Consider the following 12,043-nt stretch of genomic DNA (forward strand, 5'->3'; position numbering starts at 1 on the left):
TGTACTTATTGTTGCTTGCACTGGGAAGGAAAGAGTTAAAGAGCCCTTTGCCTGCATTTATTGTGGCTTTTGCAGGAGCTGAATTCAGCTCAATTTGCAATAATGGCCCTTATTTAATAAAAAAAAGATTGCTGGCCACAGCCCTACTCAAAAGCGATCAAAAAAGTTACCTGCAAAGCCTTAAAATATCAGCCGTATGCAAGGCTACAGAGAAACATGGGGAGAATCACAATTTCCGAAAAGAAACTCACCATCACAAATGGGTGGAAGATTGTGACATTTTAAATAGGATTTGCCAGGTTTTAGCATGGAATCTAAACATATTCCTACGTAATACGTATTTATGTAACTGGGACCTGCAACAAAATAATGCAGCGTGGAGTGCTACTGATCAGGGTTCTAGCCAGCCACAGATGTCCTTTTCCAGGATGTTCCAGTTATCTCTCTCTCTCCCACAGAGTTCTCCAGTTCCCACCCCACACAGACACTCTACAGTCTGTGGCCAGTGAGCATGCTCAGTCCTCACTGGGCTGTTTTGGGTTGGGTTTTTCACCCCCTTATTTTTTTCCTACTTCTGCAAATCTTGGGGATCCTCTAAGCATGCTGATATTCTCCTTTTGTTACTCAGTGGCCCTAGTTTGGCTACAATATTGTTGGCACTCAGCAGCTGAGTTTGCCAATAGAAGGAGGGACACTTCACCGCTGCTCCTTCCAAGCCATTACTGTAGCTGCCCCTTCTGCCCCCTCCTTTCCCCGGTCTGCTGCAAGGCAGAACTATGAGTCCGCCTTGCTGCAGAGGCTGAGAGAGGAGGGGGGGAAGGGATCACTGGAGTTAGGCGGTTAATAAATGTTGACTGGCCTACAAAAATGTACGGTAGGATGGAAGGGGTTCTGCTGTTATTCTATGTCAGTTTTGAGTGCCGGCAGGGGAGGGGTGAGGAAATTCACAACATGCTGCTGCTTCCTCACATGGTATTTGTAGACATAGGAACAGCTACCTTATCAGGGCTGGGGCCAGAGGGCGGCCAGGTTGGGCCTTGGCCAAGGGCCCCTGGGTCCCAAGGGCCCCCTGAAGGGCCTCTCCTTAGGGTGGGTAGGTAGCGCTCCCTTCCATGATCCACGGCAGTGTCGGCTCCCGACCCTGCCGCAGATTGTGAGAGGGAGCTCCCAGGCACCCCCACACTGCTGTGCAGGCACTAGCCAATCTCTTCAATAGGGATGGGGGGGATTTGATCCTATTCACATTTAAAGCTGAATCTATCAAATTTGCACTTTCCAAAACAATATGTGAAACAAACACCCAGCTATCCTTTGAAATTTGCACTTTTCCAAATTTTGTGATGCAGTTCTCCAACCAAACAATGTTTACAAAAATACATAATTAGGGGATAGCATGCATAAAAATAAACATATTAGTGAAAATAACACACAAAAATCAATTCGATTATGGAAAATTGCTTGCAAAAATGTGTACATTAGTAACGCCACATGTAAAAATGTGTTTATTAGCAGAAATGTGCACTAAAATGCTGAAGAATTTTATATGGTTTTAAAAGAAATAATCCGCTGCAAAATGTGGGAGAACTGAGGGCTCGTCCAAACTGACCCAGATAATCCACTTTTTCCATATTCACTTTGTCATCGGAGAGTCTCCACTTTGGCTATTCACTCTTTTCATTCTAAAAAATATGCACTTTTCGTGCCCGCACACACAGGGAAGACCCGTACATTCTTTTTGGTTTTCCCCAGCTCCGCCTGTCATTCCACCCCCTATCAGACAATTGGTCCATAAAATATGATGTATGCTCCTCCCCCCCTTGCACCCAAGCACAATAACGCACAGGCACTTGGACGTAAGAGTGCGAAAATTTGAATTTGCTGTTGGTTTAGCAGTTGCTGCAGACTGGTTGTAAGTGGCTCTAATGGAGTTCACAGACAATGACAATAATTCCTGTATTGGTGTTTGCTTGTATTTGTGATATTTTGCTAAACCAAATGTATGTGTCTTTGCCTTTATGCATATTAAACTTTCTCGATATACACACAGCTGGCGATTCCACTTATTTCTCCAGAACTGCAAGTAACGACGTGTCATGTCTAGGAAGGTAGACCACCAGTCTCGATGGTTGTGGGCACCCGAGATGCTCTAGCAGGAAAAGTCCAGTTTGTCAACAGGGCGCCAAGCACTTCTCCAGCCTCTCACTCAATGCAACAATTGGCAAAGGAGCTGCCCTTGAAGGCGGAGCTAGAAGAATCCCAAGAGGGGTAGCTCTTTGGGGTGCCTTTTGCTCTATCTCTCGGAACCCCCCCCCCAAAAGCCCCTTCTCCATTGCTTTCCGTTGATGGGTGAGAAGGGAGACCACAAGCCTTGATTGTCCGACTCTCCCTCTCCCTCCTTTCCTTTCTGTTTACTCCTCTCAGCTGCCCCTGTCACCACGGGTGGGACAGCCTTTCCTGGTAGATGTGTTCTTCCTCCCCTGCCTAGAAAGTGGCTGCGTAAAACTAAACGGCTATAGCTGCTTCTGCGCAAATGCACATTTTTGCATCTGCGCAGTAGAAGTTGCAGAGCCCCCTAACACCACCCCATTGCTCTGATTGGTTAAGAATTGCCATTCAGTTTTCCCATTCGCGCACATGTGCAAAAGTTGAAATATGTGATTGGCTGGGAATGAGGGAAGTGATATGGGGAAACACCCAAGGACCGCCCCTGGAACGCCTACAGCTGTAAAGTCCGCAGGACTGCATCCGAGAGCCGTAAAGGTAAAGCAAATGCTTCCCGATTTAGGAAAGCATATCACATTTTTCACAGTACTGCAAATGCGGATTTAATCGTGGGAAAATCTGCAAAAACGGCCAATGTTGTATGGACCACGGAAAATTAATCAATACACAAAGCGATCATATTGCACATTATACGGTCGTTTGGACAAGCCCTGAATTTAAGAATATAAAAATGAGAAACCGAGGGAACTAAAACCGACGGGGTAGAGTGATAATGACTGAGGGGCTGTTATCTCAGTTGTAGAGCATCTGCCTTATTTATTTTTTATTTATTTAATTCAATTTTTATACCGCCCGTAGCAAGGCTCTCTGGGCGGTGTACATCAGATAAAAATATATTTACATTCAATTTAAAACCACCTGATCATCAATTCAAGAGTTAAAACATACAACAAAAGTAAGATTAACTTAATAAACCCATATTAAATACAATCAAAAGTAATTAGAGAAAAAAGATGAAACATATAACTATCTTTACAAACATTAAATACAAATACTAAAATACTAAAAAATTTTAAAAAAAAATATTAAAATGCCTGGGCAAAGAGGAAGGTTTTCACCTGGCGCCGAAAAGATAGTAAAGTAGGCGCCAGGCGAACCTCGTCAGGAAGGGTGTTCCATAGTTCGGGGGCCGCTACCGAGAAGGCCCTCTTTCTTGTAGTCACCTTCCGGGCGTCTTTCTGAGAAGGCACCTTGCGTGCAGAAGGTCCCAAATTCAATCCCCGGCACAGCTGGGAGAAACTCCTGCCTGAAACCCTGGACAGCTGCTGCCAGTCAGTGTAGACAATATTGAACTTGACGGACCAATGGCCTGACTCAGTACAAGGCAGTTTCCTATGTTCCTATATGTCACTGTTATTGACTTAGTGAGGGAGAGGGAGCTGCATGGGGGGAAAACAGCTGCAACCCTACCCCTTTGCTTCCTGAAGCCAAACTCTCCCACTCCAACAACATGTGGGTCCAAGGTTTACAGCCATGCCCAATGGAGGTGGGAACTAAGGGAGGAGGTGAGACAGCAATGCCTCTTGCATTCTTTGCCTGGAGTTGCCAACCTCAGATGCAATATATAGGAAGTGCAGGAAACCACCCTATAATCTTCTCTAAATGGCCCTCAAGAGACCACATAGGATTTTCCCATCAGAAAAGGAATGTCAGGAGCTGTCCAATCATAGCAAGGAAGAGGCTGAGGGCAGAGCTGGCATTTTGCTATGCAGCTACCTGCTAGGACAAGGACAGACCCTGATTATGGCCCAAATATTACATTTTCAGTTTTATACTTTTAAACAAGGTGGGCTCCAGGTTTTTTTTGGGGGGGGGCTTTTGGCAAACTGCCTCCTTTTTGGGCCCCTCCTATGTGCTCTGAATCAGTGCTGGGCAGATGATAACCACCATTTAAATTTCCCATAATGCTCTTGATGTAGCATCTCTATGGGACATTGTGGGAAATTAACATGGTGGGTCCCAGCTGCTTTTTAAAATGAAGGCCCTGTCAATTATTATTTATTATTTTATTCAATTTCTATACCGCCCACAGCCTACGGCTGTCTGGGCGGTGAACAGCATGAATATAGAGTACAATATACTAAAATCACATAACAAATACCGCGCACATAACAGAAAAGCTTTGCAATCTAAGCAGCCAATTAAGGATGCCACATGCTAACACTGGGCTTGACTCTGAAGATATGTTGAGTACACACTGGGTGGCAAAACCCAGGTCAGCCTCTGAGTAATGTGTGAAAGGGCTGTAATGGGGAACACAAGACACCCAGCCCCCACCACAAAATCTGGACATCACTTTAACTCTCCAGCTTCCTCAAAAAAACACGCTAAGGTATCTGTCCTTATCAAAATAATTACATGCACCGTCATACCAAAAATTAATTCTGCATTGAGCTGGACCTTATGACTTGCTTTAGTTGTGACTGTTGAACATGGTCATTCACACAGTCATGTCCTTCTTGCCTTCTTAGCTGTAGCTAACTGTGTGCTTTGCATTGCATTTGAAAAGTACTGAGCCTGCGATGTTGAGAGATTTGACACAAAACCTTGGAATGACAATGCCCCTTTCGCATATGGCAATGTGCCTGCTTGGTGCTGCAAGCGCTAAATGATGAACGCGATGCACATGTGAAGCATAAGAAGGAGTTCTGTACTCAGATGTGAAATACTGGTATGGTGTAGCGGAGAAGAGAGACCTGTGAGCCAAGAGGTCTTCAGTTCAAATCTCACCACAGCCATGAAATCAGTAGATGACCTAGGAAGCTGCTCTATACCACGTCAGACTATTTGTTTTTCTAGCACAGTGCAGTCTACTCCAGGGATAGGGAAACATTTACAGCCTGTAGGAAGCATTCCGTTCTGGGCCACCTTTTGAGGGCCACATCCCAGGGGTGGACAGGGCCAGAGGCCAAAGCAGGTGAGGCAACAAACGTAAATTTTACCTTTGTACGGTAGGCTAGTTTCTACCCACGTTTTCACACTCTGTCCTCCAGGCCTTCCCCAACTCTGGTTTACTCTCATGGGCAGCAGCTCTCCACAGTCTCAGAGAGAAGTTTTTTCTCATCACCTGTTCCTTGAGATTTTTTACACCGGAGATGCTGGGTTTGAACCTGGCATGATCCACATGCAAGGCATGTGCTCTACCGCTGAGCTATGGTGCCTCCAGTAGGGGTCAATCCCTTAAGCAAACCATGGTTCTCTCTTCAGCCCCAGTCACACATCGGCAAGAGTTCACAAGTTTCCTCACTGTGGTATTTGTGCCTCTTCCTCAGATGAGTGTGATGAGGGACTCCCCCTTCCTCCTAGGTCTGGAGGTAGGGTGAGAGAGGAAGGGATTGTGCCTGGCTTATCTTGTGCTTCGGAGATGCTCTTTGCCTTCAAAGCTTGCCACATCAGAGACAACACCCTGGCCCTCCCAAGTTAGGAGAAGGTCATGGCAACCACATATTTTGCCTCTCTTACAAGAGCCACAATTTGTGGGCCCAGCTATGGGTGGCTGTATACACACCATACATTCAAAGCATTAAAGCACATGACTTTCCCCAGAGAGTTCTGGGGTTTGTTAAGGGTGCTGGGAATTGTAGCTCTGTGAGAGGTAAACTACAGCTCCCAGGATTCTTTGGGGGAAGCCATGTGCTTCAAATCTATGGTGTGTATGCAGTCTCTCTCTGTGTGTGTGCGTGCACATGTGTGTATGTGTGAGTGGAAAAGCATAATAATAAATTTAGGGAATTAGGGTAGTCCACAAAATGACCTGCCACATACAACATACCAAAGGCCAAATCATACAGTCCCCTTCTTCCGGGGATGATTTTGAGTACTCTGAATCAGAAGGGGAATTTCATGCAGGACAATCCCCTGAAATACTTCCACAAGACAAGCCTATGGTGCCAGTGCCCCTTTGGTCCGAGGATGTGACACGGCCATCTGCTGACGCCGCTGAAGATCCTGCAGTGGAACCAAAGATTCCTCCACTCTGTTGGAGGAGTAAAAGGCTGCCAGAGTTAACTGACCACTTTAACTGAAGAGGCACCTTTCAGTGACGGCACAGCTGGCAAATGGGACACAGCTGCTGCTCATGTATGGCATTGGCACTCAGTCTAAGTTTATCTGTTGCTGAAGCAACATCAGAGTTTTGTTATTTGTTAGCATAAACCAAGTGTGGGGAACTTTTGGGCCTCCAGATGCTGCTGAACTACAACTACTATCATCCCTAGCCATTGGCCATGCTTGCTGGGGTTGATGGGAGTTGTAGTTCAACAACATCTGGAGGACCAATGATTCCCCACACCTGGCCTGAACCCTCCATAAGGCAGCCTAGCCTCAACAAGTATTTTAGCCCTGCTCAGTCATTCAGTACCTCTGGGTACTGAACACAGGAGAAAGTTCTCTACCATGTGACTAGCGAGCCCCAGATTTTGGGCTGACCACATCTTCTGGGCAAGACATAATCTGTGTCAATCTGAAGAGGGCTCACCTGCATATGAATGTACATGCATAATTTTCCCTCCATGGGGATGCAGACCCCAAATAGCTAGAGTTTAGGTTACTGTCTAGGGATCTGGGCTAGGGAACCCCTTCACATGTACCATACACACAGGTGCCAATGACCAAACAGGCCTTTTATATTGTCTGGTTTCCTTTCTTGGGGAACAGCCATAGCTCAGCGGTAGAGCATCTGCTTTGCATGCAGAAGGTCCCAGGTTCAACTCCCATCATTTCCAGGTAGGGCTGGGAGAGAGTCCTTGTTTGAAATCCTGCAGAGCTGCTGCTAGTCAGTATTGACAATACTAAGCTAGATGGGCCATCCCAAGACAGCCTTCAAATAAATCCACCAAAGTTTCAAATGTTTTATTAGCCCATTTGCACTCACTCTCTCCACCCACCCACCCACCCACCCACCCACCCACCCACCGAGAGAGAGAGAGAGAGAGAGAGAGAGAGAGAGAGAGAGAGAGAGAGAGAGAGAGAGAGAGAGAGAGAGAGAGAGAGATTATTTGTTTAATACAATGTATATACTGCTTGATTGTACCAAAACACCTAAGTACTTTGTAAGACATTTGTGGCCTGGCAGCAGCCTAATCCAATTTACAGACACTTTCCTGTTTGGTCACCTGGAGAAAATTCTCACTCGCCACAGGTGAACTGGCAAGTGACTAATTACAAGGTCAATGCAGGACCTGGATGCAAAGTAGAATCAAGCAAGATCTGTGAACTTCATGCAGGTTTACGATGGTATAAATTCAGGATGCACCATAAGGCAGGTGCTTCAAGCCCTATGTTGAGGTTGAATATCAAGTTAGTCCCAAAGTTAGGCAAAGTGGCATCAGTTTCGTTGGCCCAACTTGGATCGATGCAGAGCTGGACTCCAAATCCCATCAGCCCTAGGCAGCACGGCCAGTGGTCAGGGATGATCAGAGTTGTAGTCCAACAACACCCGGAGGGCCATGGATTCCACATTCCAGATGCAGCAACCAGGACACAGGACGCTGTCATATACTTGTTATATGCCATAACATGAACTTGCCTGAGTACTGGCCCATCTAGCTCAGCACAGGCCACTCTGACCAACCACAGCAGGTTTCCAGTGTCCCTAGCAGGAGTCTTTCCTAACAGCTGAGATACTTTTCTGTTTAAGAGATGCCATGGGATAGAACTGGGGACCGTTGCCTACAAAGTATGTGCTCTTATCATTAAGCTGTACTACTCTTACAAGGAAAGGTTGCAGCATTTGGGCCTTTTTAATTTAGAGCAGGTGTGGGGAACCTCTTTGGCTCTGGGGGCTAGATCTTTATCTGGCCAGGTTCTATCCTGTGGGCCAACCTTGACAGGTGGATGGGACAATACATCTGTCAGTCGCATGATGTCACTATTATGCCCTTCAACCTCCAAAAAGGATCAGCATGGGGTGGGCTTCCCAAACCAAGCAGACCCGATCGGCTCTGGTAGGGACTGTTCTGTCACACAGCGATGAAGAAACAGGTGCTTGTTTTGCAGCGCTGTTTGAGGCTCCTTTGGGGGAAAGAGAGGGGAGAGACTGCTCCATACAGCGCTTCTTCAGATCCCGTTCTCTTCACATCAGCCAATGTGGGATGGGGAACGACCCTGCTTATCGCTGAGTTTGGGCGTGGGAGAGCGCTCCCTGCGGGGTTGCTGTCCCTTCACAGGACAGACAAAAGAAAGTCCTTCACGCAGCGCATAGTCAAACCATGGAATTCGTTCCCACAGGAGGCAGTGATGGACACCAACTGGATGCCTTTAAAAGAGGGGTAAAGAAATACAGAGGAGAGCCAGTGTGGTGTAGTAGTTAAGGTGCTGGACTGTGACCTGGGAGACCAGGGTTTGAATCCCCACACAGCCATGAAGCACACTAGGTGACCTTGGGCCAGTCACTGCCTCTCAGCCTCATGAAAACCCTATTCATAGGGTCGCCATAAGTCAGAATCAACTTGAAGGCAGTACATTTACATTTTAGACAAATATAGTAGGCTTCTGAACACCAGTTGCTGGGAAAACAGGAGGGGGGAGTCCTGCTGTGCTGAGGTCCTGCTTGCCCCACTGGCATCCGGTGGACCACGGTGAAAACAGGATGCTGAACCAGACGGGCCACTGGCCTGATCCAGCAGGGCTCTTCTTACGTTCTTCCAGTGTGATATGCCTTCTGCAGGCTGGGTGGTCCAATCCAGCCTCCCAATCTCCCAATACAAGAAAGCCCCATTGCCTGCCCTCCCATTTGCCTGGGAACTTGGTGGTGTGGGAAAGGGGGAGAACAGCTAGGGATGATCAAGTGCCCCGAGACCTCCAGTTACTGCTCTGCAGAATAGTTCTTAATTTTTTAAAAAAAACATTGTGACTTTTCTATGCCGCCGTTCTTCTGTGATGGAACACAGGATGACATGTGTGGGGTTCTCTTGCAGCCCCCCTTCTTACAGCACTGGCCAGACCCAGGGTGGCTTAGCTTCGGTAAGGCTGCAGCATAAGACTCCAGCAGCATTCTGAAGCTGTCACCGTAGCTCAGCGGCAGAGCACATGTTTTGCATGTAGAATGTCCACAATTCAATCCTTGAGGTATCTAGCTAAGAGGATCGGCTGGAAGGCAAAGACTCCTCCCTCAGACCCTGGAGGGTTGCTGCCAGTCAAAGTAGACAGTACTGGGCTGTATGGACAAATACTCTGACCAGGTAAGGTGGCTTCCTATGTTCCAGTTCTCTGCCTGGCTGGGATCTCTATTTAAAACAGGGCTGGCGAGCTGCCCTCTCCCAAGGGCGGCATTCATCGCATGGGCAATCTGTTGCGGGCCACTTGCAAGGGGTGGGCCCAAAGCAAGCAGTGGGTGGGGCCAGAGCCAAAAAGCAAGCTAGCTTGAGCCATCCCATACTCTTTCTTTCTCAACCCCCACCCATCCATTCACACACATATCTAAGCATGCGCCGCATTCATATACCATCCATTCATTTTGTTCTACACCCCGTCCTTCCATTCACACACACACAAGCATGCACCCCATGCATACATCATCCACACTCCACTCTCTTTCACACACACCCTCCACCCCACCTATCTGCACAGGTGCACCCACGCACCCACGCACCCACACCCCTCTCTGAAGTTTAAAGGAGGCACCAAGGCAGTGAAAGGCCCCTCCTAGAGACTTGGAGGAGCTGCTGCCTGTCAGAACAGACAATACTGGTCTAGCCAGGCCATTGGTCTGACTCAAAGTAAAGTGTCTGCATAAATCTCCCACCACCCTACTAGGGAAGGAAGGATCTGTCAAATTCAGTCCTCTCAGTTTCTCTCAGGCTTTTAAATTCAGTTATCCATATTTCTGCAGTAATTTGCCCTTTATTCTTCAGCATTTTATTGTGAATTTCTCCTAATAAACACATTTTTATCTGCAGTTTTGATTAACATATTTTACAAGCCATTTCTGCTAATATAATGCATTTTGTATGTTATTTTCCCTAATCATATTATGAACACCTTCTCCTGCTATACATACTTTTTAAAAAACATTTTTTGGGTTGGAAAACTGCAGATTTTGAAGGCTGGCTGTGTTTTAGCTCTCATATTGTTTTGCAAAGTGCAAATCTGATAGAAGATTCAACTTCAAATAAGAAGTGAATCCCACACACACCCGTCCCACCCCTACCCCCTACACAGCCATTTATCCCTTTACCTACTTTGTTAGGAGGAAATCTATGGGCACAGAAAGTAATGTATTAGACCTTGCCTGGAACTGCCAAACAGCCCTCCTGTTTTAAGAAGGGTGCCCTTGATTCCAGGATCCCCACCTCGCCAGCCAATCAAGTCCCAGTTTGCCTTTCTCTTTTGGATATTTTGGTATAGCAATGCCTGCCTGTCCCTTGCCATTCTGATCTGCTACCTACCCTAGGTCCTGTCCTGCTAAATTCCACAGCATTTAATTCCCAGGGAGAGTGTTTAGGGCTGCAGCAAAAGAGTTATGTAGATCGCTCTGCCTGTAAACCTCTCATCGTACACACACAACGCGACTCGGGAGTTGAGATGCCAAAACAATTCTCAGTGGAAAACCACCCCAATCTACAGAAATTATATGTAACACACACACACACAAGTAAACTCGTGTGTGCGTCTGTACTGCTTCTTTTCCCAATTATCTTTCACATGTATAATCTCCTCTTATCCCTCTGGGCTCATTTGGGAGGAAGGGCGGGCTATCACTTTAATAAATAAATGAATGCTCTCTCTCTCTCAAATAGATCCCACGGCTGCTTCTCTCGTTTTTATTTCTTCAGGATCGGAAAATGGTCCTTGCCGAGTGTAGTATCCCACGACTCAGAGTAGACCCACTGAAAACAATGCACGTAAGTTAACCAAATTCACTGATTTTCCAACGGGTCTACCCTGAGTATGAGGTAGAAGAGATCCAGCTCGCCAACTCCGACCGCTCGATTGCACCCGGCACTGCCGCTCAAAGAAGTTCAAACACTTTCCCTGCAAAAATTGCTTCTGAGATGGAGCGACAAGGAACGAAAGCGTCCCCAACGCCTCGGTTGCAGAATTGCAAACTGCACCGACTGTAGAGCATGGTATACTCCCCCTCCCCTTATTGATTCATTTGCACCCAAAGCGCGGCGCCCCAACCCATTCTTTTGCGAGGATCTGCAAAGAATCCACAAAGCGCCCCGCGGCATCGCCTCGCGCCGCCGCTTCCTCCTGCCAAGGGCTGAGTCGCGAATCCGAATCCGTCTTACCTGCACAGTCGCGGGAAGGCGATGCCACTCTTGAAGACTGCAGCTGGGTGTTTGGAGAGGGCTCTCTTCCTGATGCGAGGCACAGGCTGCAAGACGCCAACGTTTCAGGGAGAGCCCGAGAGCGCGCCGAGAGAGCTGATGGAAGCTGCCTCCCAGCCGCAGGTTAACCCGCGTCTTCGCTCCGCTCAATATCCCCCCCTCCCTTTAGCGATCCTTGACAAACTTTAAAAAGTTCCTGCTACCGTTTGCATCCATTGAACGCCCCCTACCGATCTTCCGCTTACTTAACCCTTTCTACGGAGAGCCTGATGTGCAGAGGGTGGAGAGGTCATACCCTGCAAATGATCTAGGGGTGGCGTTTTGAGGTTGTGTTGTTTTGTGCGCGTGTGTGTGTTTTCTTTGGAAGGGCTAGGCGCTAAGCAGGGAAATTATACACTTTCCGGGCAAGTTCCAGAAGGGTAGCCCTGTAGTCTGTTGCAACAAAGAGTCTTGTGGCACCTTAAAGGCTTAATACATTTAGGGATGGA

At 47.3% G+C, this 12,043-nt stretch overlaps 1 protein-coding gene across 3 annotated transcripts in view; it reads right to left on the bottom strand.

The window, feature by feature from the left end:
• Nucleotides 1–11,816, bottom strand: part of EFEMP1 (EGF containing fibulin extracellular matrix protein 1) — a 113,694-nt gene extending 101,878 nt beyond the window's left edge. Inside the window, exon 1 of one of the 3 annotated variants that reach the window (XM_061626476.1) lies at nt 11,517–11,816. The gene's annotated coding sequence lies outside the window, so the exon portion shown is untranslated. The remainder of the gene's footprint in view (nt 1–11,516) is intronic. The other 2 variants (XM_061626478.1, XM_061626479.1) reach the window with 2 other exon arrangements.
• Between the last annotated feature and the right edge of the window lie 227 nt (nt 11,817–12,043).

The sequence above is a fragment of the Rhineura floridana genome, chromosome 4 (assembly GCF_030035675.1).
Source record: "Rhineura floridana isolate rRhiFlo1 chromosome 4, rRhiFlo1.hap2, whole genome shotgun sequence".
NCBI classification, from domain to species: domain Eukaryota; kingdom Metazoa; phylum Chordata; class Lepidosauria; order Squamata; family Rhineuridae; genus Rhineura; species Rhineura floridana.